Consider the following 16,271-nt stretch of genomic DNA (forward strand, 5'->3'; position numbering starts at 1 on the left):
ATGTGTTAGCAAAGCAAAAGAATTGCTTGCGCAGATCTTGCTGAATTTGATAAGTGAATCTAAGAAGAAGGCTTAAGTTTGAAAGGAGAAAATTGACTGCTTGAAAGGTTACCAAGAAAGTCAAGATGACAATGAGGAACCTATTATCGAATCAACACATGAACCAAATATTGATCTAAACTTGCAAAAGTGAGTTGTAATCATACATATCAAACCCTACTATTTTCTTTCTGATAATTGTAAACAATTTGTATCAAAATAATTTCAATCAAAGGTTGACCTAATAGTCATTGAAGGACTTAACAGTCTATGTAAATCCTTTAGCAAGGTGACATTCTAAATAAAATGATCAAAGTCCTCTGACAAGGCCACTCCTAACTAAGTGATTAAATCCTCTAACTAGGCCACATTTAACAGTATGTATTGTAACATTTATAAGGGTTGGCTCCTAATAGATCTTACTTCAAAAGAGTTAAAAATTGGTGACATGTTACTGGTGATTTTTCCCAAATTGGGTTTCCACGTAAAATCCTACTGTCAAACTTGTGTTGAATGTTATATGATGTTTTACATTTACAATGTTTATATTCAACAAAGTTTGTGAATCAGTACACTAGAGACTTAGAAACAATAGGATAAGTAGAAAAATAAATGTTGAATGTTTGATTGTTCAAATGGTACTTATGGACCTTGCATAACTGATTCACTACCCTCTCAGTAATTCTAAGCATTTCTAGAAATTGGTATCAGAGCCTAGTGCTTATAGAGAGAAGTTTGAAGGTACTTAAAGCTAAAGATCATGGCTCATAAAAGAGAGGTATTGAAGCTAAACAAGGAGAACTATCCTACTGCATGGAAAACTTTGATGAGGCTACATATATTGAGTATCATTGACAATGCTATAAACTTTGTGGATGATGAATATGTGAAAATAAAAACTACTCCTCTAACAACTAAACAACTGAAGCATAGTCAAGAACAAATCAAGCAATGTTGGAGATTGCCTTTGCCCTAAGCTATGTTGAGTTTGATGATATAAAAGAATGTAATAATGCAAGGAAAATGTGGGATAGATTGAAGACTATATATGGAGGTGATGGCAATGTCTCGTGAGCTAAATTAGAGAGCTTAAGAGGTAAATTTGATGAAATGAGAACGATGGAAGGTGAGAATATAGTAAAGCACTACACAAGAATCAAGAAAGTTGTCAATGCTATTTGAGGTGCAAATGGAACAATTGGAGATGAAACAATGATAAGAAAGGTATTGAGGACCCTACTTACTATATATGCCATTAGAGTTTCTACAATTCAAGAACTAAGATGTACTCCAGGTAACACTTTGACTTTGGAAGGTACAATTGGTAGACTTACTACTTTTGAGATGTCTAATTTTGATAACTACACACCTACTACTATTGAATTTTCTTTTAAGTCACAATCGATAATCGGTTCTTAACAAAAATAAAGGTAAACATGTGAAGAGTGACAATGATATTTTTGATGATGATCTTGATGAACTTGAAGCACTTATTGCAAATAGATTTGGAATAGGCAGATAAAAATACATACCTATTATTTGTTTTTTTAGGCAATAAGGGTATTTTTGGTTTCAAAGAAAAATATGTTATTGTTATTGTTCTGGTATTTCAAAGAAAAATATGTTATTATTTTTGTTATTGTGTTTCATGATTCTTGTGTTACAATTAACAATAGGGAAAGTAAACTCCAAGAGGGGGAGGAGGTGAATCAGTACTTCAAAACTCTAACCATTAAAACATTCACCACACATCCATCTCACAATTTGTATGTAAACTAAAATACGAAACTAAACATATTCATCCATAGCATGAAGTAAATAACACATATGACACAAGACATATGGTTACCTAGAAACCCTCCAATGAGAAGGTAACAATGGGGTGGAGATGACACCCAAAAATCTTCACTACTGTAGTTGTAAAGTTTAGCCAATTAAGGTTACAATAAGTTTGATCATAAACTATGACCTACCCTGTGAAAGGTTTTCCTTGTTAAAGGCTTACAAAGACTGTTAAATCTTACCTTGTTAAAGGATTTCAACACCCTACTAAAAGTGGGTTTGGTTAAAGGACTTCAATTTACAATAAAGTAAGAACATTATTAAAGGATTTTAAAAAAGCCTACTAGGACTACTCGGTTAAGATATTTTCATTGATTCACCTGTTAAAATGTTTCAACCTTGATGCTTCAATTAGCACCTCTCCACTAGATATCAAATCTCCTCTTTCCTGATATATACTTGATCCTCCTAATCAGATGTATCACTTTTGTCCTTTCTCTACTTTCCTCTATTCTCTCTAACTGATTCTATAATTTAGTCCTTTCACATCTCCTTAGTCACCATGAATGCTTTGCCTGCACATGCAAACCTCTTCCTTCACACATGAACTCTTTTAGAGTTTGCCCTCTTTAAGAAGACTTGGGTGACCTAAGGTTAGGTAGGAATCAATGACTGTGATTCACCCATTTTTTTGCTTAATTCATCCCTATCTCTAATTGGTTTCATGTACTACATAGGGATCCTCAATGTAGATTCATTCTTATCATCTAGAATCATAAAAAAATCCTTAAGTCAGCCTAAAAATGGTTTACATAGGATGTTGTTTCATTACAAACAACTATGTCCAAAACTATTTGTTCCATTACAAACAACTATGTCCAAAACTATTTAGTTGGCACTTGAAACCTTTTATTATCAACATCCACTATATCTTCAATGTTGTAATTTATCCTCTGAATGACTTGACATCCACTATTCACTTGACATCTGAATCACTCGGCATGTATTAGCTTGCTCGTCACTAGAGTGACTTGACACTAATTTTCTGCTTGGCACATACTAGTGCTCAACACATAATATTTTTTTTCTTGACATGCAATATCTGACATCTTATGCTTAGCATACACTACTTTCTTGGCATGCACTAAGTATTGTTAAGTAATGACTTAAGTGTATTGTCACTCATATGTCAAACCCAAAATGAGATGAACAATCTCCCCCTTTGACATGAGTGGAAAAAAACACTTTGTCATGTGTATATAACCTTAACTTATGAGCATAACTCAAATAATTTATATTCTTTACTCAGCTTGCATACAAAATTTCAAAATGTCAAAATTTTGCAAAAATTGATGACTTATCAATCATACCTCAAAACTTCACAACTCTCCCTAAGTTGATTATCCTTTGCTGTATCTGAATCTGATACTCATGTTGAGTAAATTTGCTGAGTTGCTATCTTCATCTATTTTTGCATTTACTCCCCCTTTGTGTATTCTCTCCTTTATTTTTCAATCCTCTTTTTTTTCTCAATACCCCCCTTCTTTTACACTTATGTCATCGGTGGTACACTAATAGTGGGTTTGTTCAAAAATATTTTATGGACCTCCATTATAATCTTGAGTGTTGTATCCCAATTGTTGCACACTACCTCTAGAGATTGAAATTGAACATCTAGCTTGACAACAAGGTCTACTAAGCCATCATGTGTGGAAAGATGAAAATATTTCTTCATCAATGTTTTAGCAAAGGCTAGTTCCTTCTACAACACCTCCATGTGTGGGGTTAACATGGATTGAATACTTATCAAGGTAGCTCAAATGTTTGCATCTTATCTATGTAATGTAGCTAGATAACCTTAAGTGGATAAAAATCTTTGAAAATTAGCTTGGCTCTAACCAAGAGACAACTTAAAAATGCTAACTATTGTTTGTAGGTCTCCTTGTAGTTGGTTAGTAGCCCTCTGAACTCCTTGTGTGAATAGATTCACATCAAAAAGTTTTGTGTATAGAGAAAATATATTCTCTAACACCTTCTTTACACTCTCCATCTTGGTTACTAACTCAACCTTTCATAGTGCAATGGCACTAGAAATATTTTCATTGACCTTTGTTTGAAACTTTTTCTCAGACCATTCTAGAAGTTTAGTATTTGTATCCAGGTTTGCATCACTGATCTTATCAACTATATTCACCATTTGCTCAATAATATTTTTTTCCTCATTAAGTGGTGGGAGCCTAAATGCATCAAGAAATATTTCTTTGATGTTATATAGAACTTGTCTTTGTTTATGCTCCCTTCTAAGTAACTCGTGGTGCTTCTTTCTTGCTAGAGCTTCCTACAATATGCTCATTTCTTCTATAATGATTGTTGCAAGATCAAACTTTGGAAGTTCAATCACCTCATCTAAGTTGACTTCTTCATAAGATGTGCCTTCACCAATCTTGGATGTATCGAGACTAGGCCTTGATGATTGTAATGGTGTAGCATCTACACTTGACCTATGAAGAGTTTGACTAGGAATAGGGGATGCAAAGATTGGTTGGGTAACCAATGTTTGAATTGCTATTTGTTCCTCTAGTTTCATAGTTAAAACTAACTCTTTGGTCCTATTAGCTTCCTTCTCTTTTGTCAAAACTTCACCTAATGCCTATGAGATAGGTACAAGACTGACTTCCTCACCTCTATGTACTTGTGTCCCATCTTGCTCAACTATCAAAACTACTTGCATTGAAGCATTCAACATTAATATGCTAACATATGATGTCACAATGTCCTTTACTTAATATACCACAATGGGCATTGAAACATGTATGTCAATGGTGACACCCTATAGTCCTTCTATACCTTTTGTCTCTATTAATGTAGGGGGCACACTAGATGTGTCAATTTTATTTCTCCTTTTTGATGCTTTGTTAATCTTAGCTATGCTTACTAATATAGGATTAGTGCATAATTTTGCAGGTAACATAGAATCCTATAATATCTTTTTCAATTCTTCCTTTGTCAAAGGATTGATGTTTTGAAATATGTTATCAGAAACATCCTTTATCTTTATTTTATGCTACTGACTTGCTTAGTCAACATGAGGGGGATTGGCACTTGACATATGTACCTCAGGTACATTCTAATCTTGTCGCTCCTCTTCTTTAGTTGTAGCCTCTTCATCTAATTCCTTCTCTATTCCTCCATCATGTCCATTCTTGACAGATACATCCTTAGTAGTCTCTACTACCTCTTGATCATCTTTTTCTTCACCAACCTCCTTAGGTGCTTGTTTAGTTTCCTTTACTATTGTCAACCCATAGATGACTTTCCATATCTGGGTGATCTATTTGAAAACCTCCTCAATATTATTCTATAGAATATTGAAAGCTTTGTATTATGGAGAAAATCTCCCCTTAAATTTTTTTTATGGTCTTAGTCATTGTTAATTTATCCAAATCTAGCATTACTCTTGCTAGAGTAGTCTCCTTTATCTGTCATTCAATTTTTAAATTGTATTTCCACTTCTGTTCAACTTTGTCATATAGAATTTTGAGTAATGAGTTGGCAAACTCAATAGGAGTGGTCTTAAATGTGACCATCATTTGATATATAGACTCTTCCACCTTATTCATATCTAGCTTTCCTAGCTTATCAAATTCAACATATGTGAATCTTGACAAATCTACATTAAGCTTAATATTGTCACACAAGTTGTCTAAGTCAAAAGAGGGACTATGGCTTACCACTTGAAATTGGCTGTTGTCATCTGATTTTTTCCTTTCCTCATCTAACTTGGTAGAAGCTACATACTTTCTCCTCTTTGGTTTTTCTTTTTGACTCTACTCTGTAGTAGAAATAGTTCTTTTACCTTTAGGCTTTTCAACTTCTTGTGTCTTCTTTGCAATTGCCCTGACAGTAGCCTGGTAATAGGTACTACTGACTTTTTTTGTGGTTTCAAAACTTTCTTTGGTTTACTCATTGTTGGCTCCTTATATTTCCTCTTCTTCTTTTTTTGCATGTTTAGGTGGTTCCTTGGCTTCTTCTTCCTCGACACCTTCATCATGTTCTATTTCTTCTTAGTCCTCTCCTTGACCTTGTGTAAATGCAAGTGGGGCTTGGGCTGGTTGATCTTCTTCATCATCCTCATAATCATCATCATCATCTTCTTCTTCTCCTTCACCAAATCTTTCCTTAAGCTTATTCACAAGCTTTTTTTTCTTTCTTACTACAGAGTCTATCTTCAAGTCTATTGTGATTCTTGACTTTGATTCCTTATAATTCTAAAATGAGGTTGCACTCTTGGCTATTTCTTCTACCAATAGTAATGTGATGGTTGTTGATGCTTCATCCATATTGATTTCATAGGGCAATGGCGTAAGCCATCTGACCCTTGGAATAGTTTCTTGAACATATGTATTATCAACATCAACTAAGAAGAAAACACCAGTATAATGTTTCTCCACTAGTGACATTGGAATCCTTAGTATTTGCTTCATAAACTTCTTGAAATCTTCAAAGTAGTTAGTCATAACTATTTCAAAATTTTCTCCAAGTTGTTCTATCAATTCTAAAATCTGCACTGTTACTGACCTGTTTTCTTTCCACACCACCTTACCAAATGTAGTAAATGTGTTCTACACATAGAAAAATATACATACAAGTAATGAACCAAATTTGTATTGTGCACTCTTTATTTTTCTTATGACCTTCAAGTTTTCTAATAACTACTGAAGTTGTAACTCAACAAGGTCATAAATGTGGTCCTTTTTCACTATTTTGTAGCCTAAATCCACAACCATACAAGACACATTGTTCAATCTGTTAGATTGAAAGAACTTGTGAGCAATCACTCTCACTGCAAATGCAATTAGGGGATCTACAATTTTTTCTATGGTCATTCCTCTTTTATTCCATACAACCCATGTATTCTTCTCAATTATCTCCTTAGCATCACTTCACATGGTCTTGGGTTTGTCTAGGGTAGGATACCATGTCACTCAATGGATGCTCCTTTTTACAATCCTAATAGAGCCATTTTCCAACCATATAGAGTGATCATGTATTTTGCTAAGTTCAATCTTAATCGACTCTGTTTTGAATACATTTGGAAAATCTAGGGCACATGTTAACCCTTTTCTCTCCATGATTTTGTTTTCCTCCAATACTCCATCGACACACAATTTTCCATACAGATATCTAATTTCTATGTCTCCAATACTACCGACCTTATAGGTGTAACAACATCTAACATTTTGTATCATCAAAACCTGTGGTAGTATCAATGATAATGCACCAAAAGGATCTCCCTTATATGCTATCTAAGGAATAGCTTGGAAGGCTGGTTTTTTTATCTCATTATTTATTGATTCAATATTTAAAACTTTCTTTCCTTCCTAAAAAAATTAGAACAACTACATGCCATATTTAAATAACTAGGTTTTTGATATTTCAGACATCGTAGCTCAACACACAATAAATACCTTATGAATCTAATGATTGGTGATGAGTAGAAGCTAAATCTAGTTCACAAATGTTTGACTCTTTCTCCTCATTTCTCTTATGCTCTTCGTGCTCTCTTTGATCTGAAATGAATGAAAATGAGTCAAAAATCAACTATATAACCCTTAAAACTTGGCAATAAATGCTTAGTTCTTACACAATTGTAAGCTCAACTATCATATCAATTTCAACTCACTCAACTTACACAAAATTTATACTACACTCAAAAACCACATCAAGCTTAGCCAATACTATCACCCTTAATAGCTTGGCATCAACTAAAATTTCATTTTCACTTGATAGCAACATGAAAATTATAGTCCACCAAGAAAACTGAGAGGGGGGGGTGGGTGAATTAGTTATCCAATAATTAAAACATTTATCTTCTTTAACCAAACTTAACCATTGAACCAAAGGAAAAAATGACCATAATAAAATGCACATAGACAATTACACCAGATATGTTGACTAGGGAAACCATTGATCAGAGGGAAAACCCTAGTGGGAATGATGCCCACAAGATGATGTACTAATATAAATATTCCTTGTTAGAGGATCGACCTTGTTAGGAGTCTAGTACAAAATTTAGTACAATGAGTCCCTATTAGGAGATTTTGAATCCTTGTTAGGAGATTCCAACCCTATTAGGAGTTGTGCCAACCTTGTTAAGAGTTGTAGTACAATGTATGCAAGAAGAGCCCACTACCCAAACATGCAATTTCAACTACAAGAAGACCTCACTGCTCTAACAAGTAATTTACTATTATCTTCTCCTTTCTTTTGTCCTATCAACTAGACCAATCACTGTTAGACCTTGTAGACCAAGTCATGAACCTTACATCCAAATATCAAACCTTGGATCACTCAACAAAACCTCAACAATGAAGTTTCCTTCACCTCCACACTACTCTGCTCAACTTCACATTATGCTCTCTTTGTTGCTTACTAATATCATCTACATCCATATGCCTCTATGTCATCATAAAGGAAATTGTCCTTCCTTTATACCGATTCCATAAAAAAATCTGTTGAGTTGATTGTTACTCCTTCTTAATTAATTATTATAGGACCTCATTAAGAACATGTTACACATAGTGATAACATAAATCTTCTGCCTTGCAACTTGAATAACTTTATATACACATAATATTATGATGAGCGATCTTAGGCACAACATATGTCTTCTTCATGTCCTCAACCTAAGAGATATAACAAGTTTACTAGAACATGCCTCTGTAAAATCTATCTCAAAATAAACATCACCAAAACTTACATAACTTCTTCTAGACTTATCCTTTCTTCTTCCAAAATTAACTACATATACCAAATACTCAAAAGTATCTCCCATAACCTCAGATAGTTATAATACTAAACTAGTCATCTATACCAACTTGATCTTTTCGTTGTTCTTCTGTCAGATACCACAGAAAACTGCTATGTTGACATCAATGACAAACTCAGTCATGAATGTAACATATCATCATAGTAACATATCTACAATACTCCCCCATAGGAATATCATCATCATTCATGCTTGCAACCAATCTTCCAACAATTGGGACGAACCGCCAACCTTCCCCTTCGAGATTCGTGACATGGCTTAACTGCCTCCTATGTTCTATAAGTCTACTAGTTGTATTGGGCATTAATAGGTCGATCTTTTGGTGCAATGACAACTTTAGCTTGTAACAAGTGGTATCAATGTGTTAGCATGAATGTTGATGCTATGCAGGATCATTGCAGAATATTGATGCAACATTTCATGACTGTGTTTGTCATTGATGACAATATAGTAATAAGCTTGTAAAAGACAAATAGAGCATCAGACTATGATTTTTGTATTGAGAATATTATATTACTAATTTTATTATTCACAATTACCAGCGCATACTATATTGTGTATTTGTTACAAGGGCAAGTGCACAGAACCTAATGTAACAATGTATGAAAGATATGGTTGATCTATAGTTCATTACAATTGTAGTAAAGCGTTACACAATCAACTAGAGATAGTATACTTACTATTGATGACATCAGAGAGTGCACATGTATAGAAGTCACATTTGTGAAAGTTTGTGTATAACTATGAGCCGACAACATTAATTAAATGTGTATTTCATTTAATTAATGTGTGGAAAGCCAAATCAAGGATTTATTACTGAGCATGGTATAAAGGAAAGATGGTTTTCATGTTTTATAGATAGAGAGTAGAGAAGAATTATGAATTACTAAGCAACAAAGTGATACAAAAGCAGAGTAACCTACCTATGCATGTAAGTGACCTTAAGGGTTATTGTTACTAAGTTTAGAGTTCCACATTTGATTGCATGATCTAAAGTTGAAGGAGTCTAACATATTGGATAGAGGAAGAATTAAAAGCTTGTTACACATCTATTATTTTGAAAGGAATAGTACTGAGGTCAATTGGATAGTGGGTTCATTGATATGATCCTAAAGCTATTTGGACAGTGGGTTTAGCTACCATCCACAACTCCTAATAGGGTTGGAATCTCCTAACAGGGATTTAAAGTCTCCTAATAGGGACTCATTGTACTAAATGTTGTAATAGAATCCTAATAGGGTCCATCCTCTAACAAGGAATTCTCATATTAGTACATCATTTTGTGGGCATCATTCCAACCAAGTTTTTCCCTCTGATCAAGGGTTTCCCTAGTCAACATATCTGGTATAATTGTTTATGTGCATCTCTTTATGATTGTTGTTTACTTTGGTTGAATGGTCAAAATTGTTTAAGAGAAAAAATGTCTTAAATTTTTATATAACTGATTCAAACCCCTCCCCCTCTAAGTTATATTGGTGGACTATTGTTTCTAACACAGAGCTTGGTCATAGGTTTGAATCTCCTTGGGTAATATTGAGGTGGGAATTGTTGGACTAACCACTAGCCTTCCCCTTTGAGATTTTTGACATGGCTTAACCACCTCTTGTGTTCTATAAGTCTAGTGGTTGTATCAGGCATTAATAGGTTAATCTTTTGGTGCAACGACAACTCTAGCTTGTAACAATCACCCTTAATAGCTTAGCATCAACTGAAATTTCATTTTCACTCGGCAACAACATGAACACTAAAAAAACTTATAGATTTCTTCTAGGTAATAACCAATACATTGCATCTTAATTCATGCATATATAATATTTTCAGAACTTAGATTCTTAGAACTGATGTAAAATATATCATTGAGATATTAGTCCCTCATACCTTTTGATTGCCTAGTTGGGGGTGATATGATCACCTAATCCATTGGATGAAGTGACCTCATCTAAACTTGATGTATTGCAATCTTCCTTTTTCTTCCAAGTCTTGTTCATCTACACTTTGACTTTCTCAACATCAACCTTCTCTTTGTCTTTATTGAATTCACTAGTTGGTGCTTTTGACCTTGTCGGACAATTTCTGCTTATGTGACCAGTCTTCAAACAACTAAAACATGTAGGTTGACTTAACCATCTACTATAATCACTTCTAAAATGTGTTCTAATGCAATTCTTAGGAACATATCCATAGTCTTAACAATAATGATAACTATACCTTGTATTGTAATCCCAATTGTAGGATTTTCCATTGGGTTGTACCTTTGTCTACTTATTTGATGTTCATTTGGTATTAGATCTGCATTAATATGCTTTATGTCCATACTTCTGACAATTATGGAAATATTCTTCAAATATTTGTGTGCTTGAAGTCTTGGTCTTTCATTCATGTGCTTGATGTCCTTCCTTGTTGCACTTATGATAGTAACCCTTGAACTTCTTCTTAGGGTTTTGATTTGCATTGTTGCTTCTGCAAACATTTTCTATATGACCTAACTTTCCACAAAAATGACAAGTGGGTTTTTAGTTCTTACCTTTTTTTTTCTTTGTTCACCAATTTTTCTGCTTCCTTAGTACTGGTGCATCCCAATCTAGTAGTATCATTGTTAGATCTAGGAGATCTCATCAATTTCTCAAAGTATTTGATGGATTCATTAAGTTTGTTGAAACTTTTTGCAAATTCTTTTTCTCTTCTTCATTCATTCCTCTGTTGTTCATTTTGTAACTTTAGGGTTGTGATCTCAATCTCCTTTCCATTCAATTCATGATTTATAGTTGCATGTTAGTAATCCTTTGTACCTCTGATGTCTTCTCTCCTAGTCTATTAGTTAGTGCCCTTTTTTCATCTTCAATCATGACTTTTGTTGAAAATATAAGAGGAGTAACTAAGAGGGGAGGGGTAATCAGTTACTACAAAAATAAATCCCAAATCCCTTAATGACAATAGGGCCCATAAAATGGCTAGGGGGCTAGCGTAAGGACTTAATCTTGTGCAACTGCCATAGAATGGCACATGCAGGGGCCCCTACTATTCTATGGCATGAGGAGATAGTAATATCGAACATCGAAACCCACCCCCTCGGCCAACCGTTCTATCTGGATCGCAGTTCTCCCTTTGCCCAGAAGACGACCCGTGCGCTTCCCCTATTATTATATTGTTTGACTTGAGCCCTACTATCTATAGGGAACATTTGCCCACGTTTCTTTAGGGTTCGCCGGCGACCCTAAAATTCTATGGGCCTGCAACCGGATCCCGCCTATAGAATGGTAGGGCCCCTGCATGCAGAATATCCTCTACCTCATGTCAAATGGATCGAGTGCATCTCCACCACCACTGCACCGGAAGACCCCGCCCGGAAGAGATGCCTATATCTTATCTGGCCATAGCCCTTTTTTCGGCCTATGCCCTATCCTCTATACAAAATAATATTTAAAAATTGAACTCTATTGATGCTTGAAGGTAAATACTGAATATGCTCGACAAAAATTTATCATGAAAATATTAAGATGTTATTTATAATTACTTATTACTTTAACTTAGTTTTAAACACAAAAAAGAAATAACATGAACACATTTGACAACAAGATTTAATGTGTAAACGCATTTTGGGAAAAACCACCAATTGCAACTAGTTGTTGTTTCTCACTCTTCTAAAGTGAGCCTTGTTAGGAGGCAACCCTGTTAAAGGTTATGAAACACATTGTTAGGTGTGACCTTGTTAGAGGATTTAATCACCCTGTTAAGAGTGGCCTTGTTAGAGGTCTTTAGACAATTCAATAGAACTGCCACCTTGTTAGAGGATTTACAAATAGTTGTTAAGCCAACTCTGTTAAGAGATTTAGATCACTGCTATAATGGTTATGTTGGACTGATTTTTCGCATGATAAATTTGCCTAATCAAAGGTATAGAAAATCAAGGTTGATTCCTTTGATGAGGCTAAGGTTTTTGGTTTTTGGTTTTATAATTTTCATTATCCTTTGAAAAACTTGTGTTAAACCCTAGGTCTTATTCTTTTTGAATTTATCTCAGCGTGAAGTCTTTTAAAAGGTTTGAATATTCTTTTCTCACTTTATTTTAAAGTATTATGAGTACCTTTTTGAAGAATCTTTCCCACCATTGGATCTTGGTTAGATCCATGGTTGTCGCATTGTCATTATAATGAAATGCAAGGTTGTTTACCATCGTGACATAGCAACTGCTAGGAATTTGAAGTGCAGTGTCATAAAATGAAAATTGGCACCAGAAAGGCACATTGCTTCAAAAAAGATTTGGTCACATGATCTGTCTTGTAGTCATCACTATCAGAAAGGACACACATGGAGCAAGTTACAATAGATGTCGTCAGAACTCAAACTTTTCGATGAATCACTATATCGCTACCGAAAAATTACTATTGGACTGATTTTTTGCATGATATATTTTCCTAATCCAAGGTATAAAAAATCAAGCTTGAGTCCTTTGATGAGGCTAGGGTTTTTGGTTTTTTGTTTTATAATTTTCATTACCCTTTGAAAAACTTGTGTTAAACCCTAGGTCTTGTTCTTTTTGAAATTATCCTGGCATGAAGTCTTTTAAAAGGTTTGAATATTCTTTTCTCACTTTATTTTAAAGTCTGCTAAGTAAATTTTTGAAGAATCTTTCCCACCATTAGATCTTGGTTAGATTCAAGGTTGTCGCATTGTCGTTATAATGAAATACAAGGTTGTTTACCATCGCAACATAGCGACTGCCAGGAATTTGAAGTGCGGTGTCATAAAATGAAAACTAGCACTAGAAAGGAACATTATTTTAGAAAATATTTGGTCAAGTGATTTTTCTTGTATTCATCACTATCAGAAAGGAAAAACATGGAGCAAGTTGCAACATATGTCATTGGAACTCAAACTTTTTGGCGAATCACTATATTGCTATATTTATGCGCCATCCTGGTAGCGATGTAGCGACTGACTGGAAAGTGAAGGAATGCAGTGGCCTTTGATATTAATAGATGACAGAAGAATTCCCACATGGAAATCCTAACTGTCCATATTGATTAATCTGACAAAGGTACTCATTAATGTATCATGATTGACAGTTAGCTTTTTCTATCACTGAGTTTTAGTAGTTTGCCAGAGGTCGCTATCTTGTGACTAGGAATGTTTTTCCTTTCTCATGTAATGACATAGCGACTCGTCAGGAAAATAATAAGGTGGTATCATTTCCAAAGGTGGGACATATTGAATGCACCATCAAAAATGAGCTATGCACATCTCATGACATGGTGGCATCCTATAGAGAACATGGGAACTTGAAACTTTAAATCCGTTGGAGGTCGCTATGTCACGACCAAAAAAGCTTTGTGCTTCATCGATAACGATGTAGCGACCCACCTGAAAGTAAGAAACATGAAAAATTCTAGAAGACATGATGTTAACATAAGGATTAAAATAGTATATATATGCTAGCATGTCAAGATAGCTCTGTGTCATCAAGAATTTGGACCCACTTGTGAGTCAGAAACCAGGTGAAGAATTGTGATCGTTTGATCAAGATGAGATCAATGATAGTATTTACCTCACTATGGTGAGTTGCTTGAGGGTTATGTATAGTGATGTAGTGAGTAAGTAAATAAAGAGGGGGTGCACCATTCATATTACATGATGTATTGAATGTCTTCCAATCAATCAAAAGGGAATCAATGAGCATCGCTTTGTTGCTATTGAAAGTTACACACTCTTTATGCATAGCAACATAGCGAACAAGGAAAATATAGTGGGGACCCACCATTATAGTAATAAAAATGTAGTAAAATGCCTACCATCAAATTAAGATAAGATCAAGGGTTGTTGCTTCCTCGCTGTGGCAATATGCTCACTCTTTATGTATGGCAAGGTAGCGACTCAATGACATGTGTCCTTAGAAGTTAGTCAGTCCAGTTTGAAGTGCAACCATTTTTGTGATACTGAGGGGTTTTATAATTTAATCTTGAGAATTAGAATTAAATTGGGAAAGGTAAAACATGACTCATATTATATGGAGGACATCGTAAGGAATGAGTTCTCATTGCAGGAACAGGAAACCAAAAAGGAAAAATGGAGAGTTTATTCTAGGGTTTTAGAATTCATTCATTGTTTTGATAAGAATGACATGACTCTAGATAATGCTACTACAGAGGCTAATAAAATAAATAAGCTCATAAATACTTTCCCTGAGATAATGGAATCCATGAATGAAAAGAAACAATTCTTTGTTGATTCATACCTAGATAAGGCCAGAGAGGTCATGAGAAGGTTAGCTTTCACTCCTAATATAGGAGCTGGTCATCTGATTGTTCAAAAGAAGGTAGGCTATACCATAATTCAGAATAGAAGGGCCACTGTGGATAAGGGCAAGAAAATAATGGGATCCACCAGTGTAGTCCTAGAGGAGAGACCTAATGAACCTTCTCCCAAGAGGTAGAAGATAAAAAAAAATAGAGTCCTCAAATTGAGGAGTATTCACCTACTCAATCCCCTTTGCGGATTGGAGAAGAACAACTCACTAGAGAGAAAATTGAGCATATAGGGTCACAAGGAGGTGTGTTCATTACCCAAGAAGAATTGGATGAGGAAAACCCTCAAGAGCCTCTTGTGCCAAGTTTGGATTTGATAGTTGCAGATTATAGAGGCAGGGAATTGGACCCTGTATTAGAATAGGCTAGTCATCAATTTTTGTTTGATGATAGTTTTGTTAAATGTAAGGCTATTCACCAATTTGCATGGCAGGCCAATATGAGTATATTTGAAGAAAGATGTAGTAATTTGAGAAAAAAGCATTCAGAAATGGATGAAACTGCCCTACAAAATCAGGTTAAAGAAGAGGTGATGAAGGAGTTTCAGATTATAAGCCTTGAGGAGGGAAGGCAAATGGTCATAGCATGAAACATTTTGTTGCTACCCAATTGGGACATTGCTGATGCTCTAGTGTTTAATTTTTTTCAAATAAAATTGATCTACGAGACCAAAATAAGTAGGAATTCTCTAGCACTACATTCAATTAAGACCAAGCTTCATTAGTAATTTGGTCATTAAGGAGAGGATCAAGAGCTACCTCATCACAACCAGATGAATCTAGATTGATGGGAAATATTGTTGTAAGAAGATTAACTAATACTTCTCATGTGAAGGCTAAACACATGGGTGTAGATACATCTCAATTTATTTTGGCCACTATTGAAAAGGAAGAAAGGGCTATGTTTGAATTGCAAAGTAAATATGAAACAATTTTGGAAGCATATAATAAAGAGGTCTAGAAGAGGATTGAGTTAGAAAATATGGTAATGGGAAGGTCTACAAGACCAAGAATAACATATCCTCACCCTCCTATGGAGCCTTTTAAATCTACTCCACTTATAGAACTACCAAATACACCACAAAGGCCATAGAATTACAGAGCTGAGGATTTTGAAGAAGAAAAAAGCAAGATATGGGCATTACATGTAGAGTTAAATATACAATATGAAGAGAAATTAAGGAAGGCTCTCATGTACTTGGCAAACAAAATTGAGTGGCCATTATTTTATGACCAATTAGCAAGGGTAATAAACATTTGGGATGAAATGAAAGCAAATGATGAGGTTTTAAAGCCTATTGTGAATAAAAGGGGAAAGAA

This window comes from Cupressus sempervirens, chromosome 9 (assembly GCF_028749045.1).
Source record: "Cupressus sempervirens isolate cs-2001-9-10 chromosome 9, ASM2874904v1, whole genome shotgun sequence".
Taxonomy (NCBI): domain Eukaryota; kingdom Viridiplantae; phylum Streptophyta; class Pinopsida; order Cupressales; family Cupressaceae; genus Cupressus; species Cupressus sempervirens.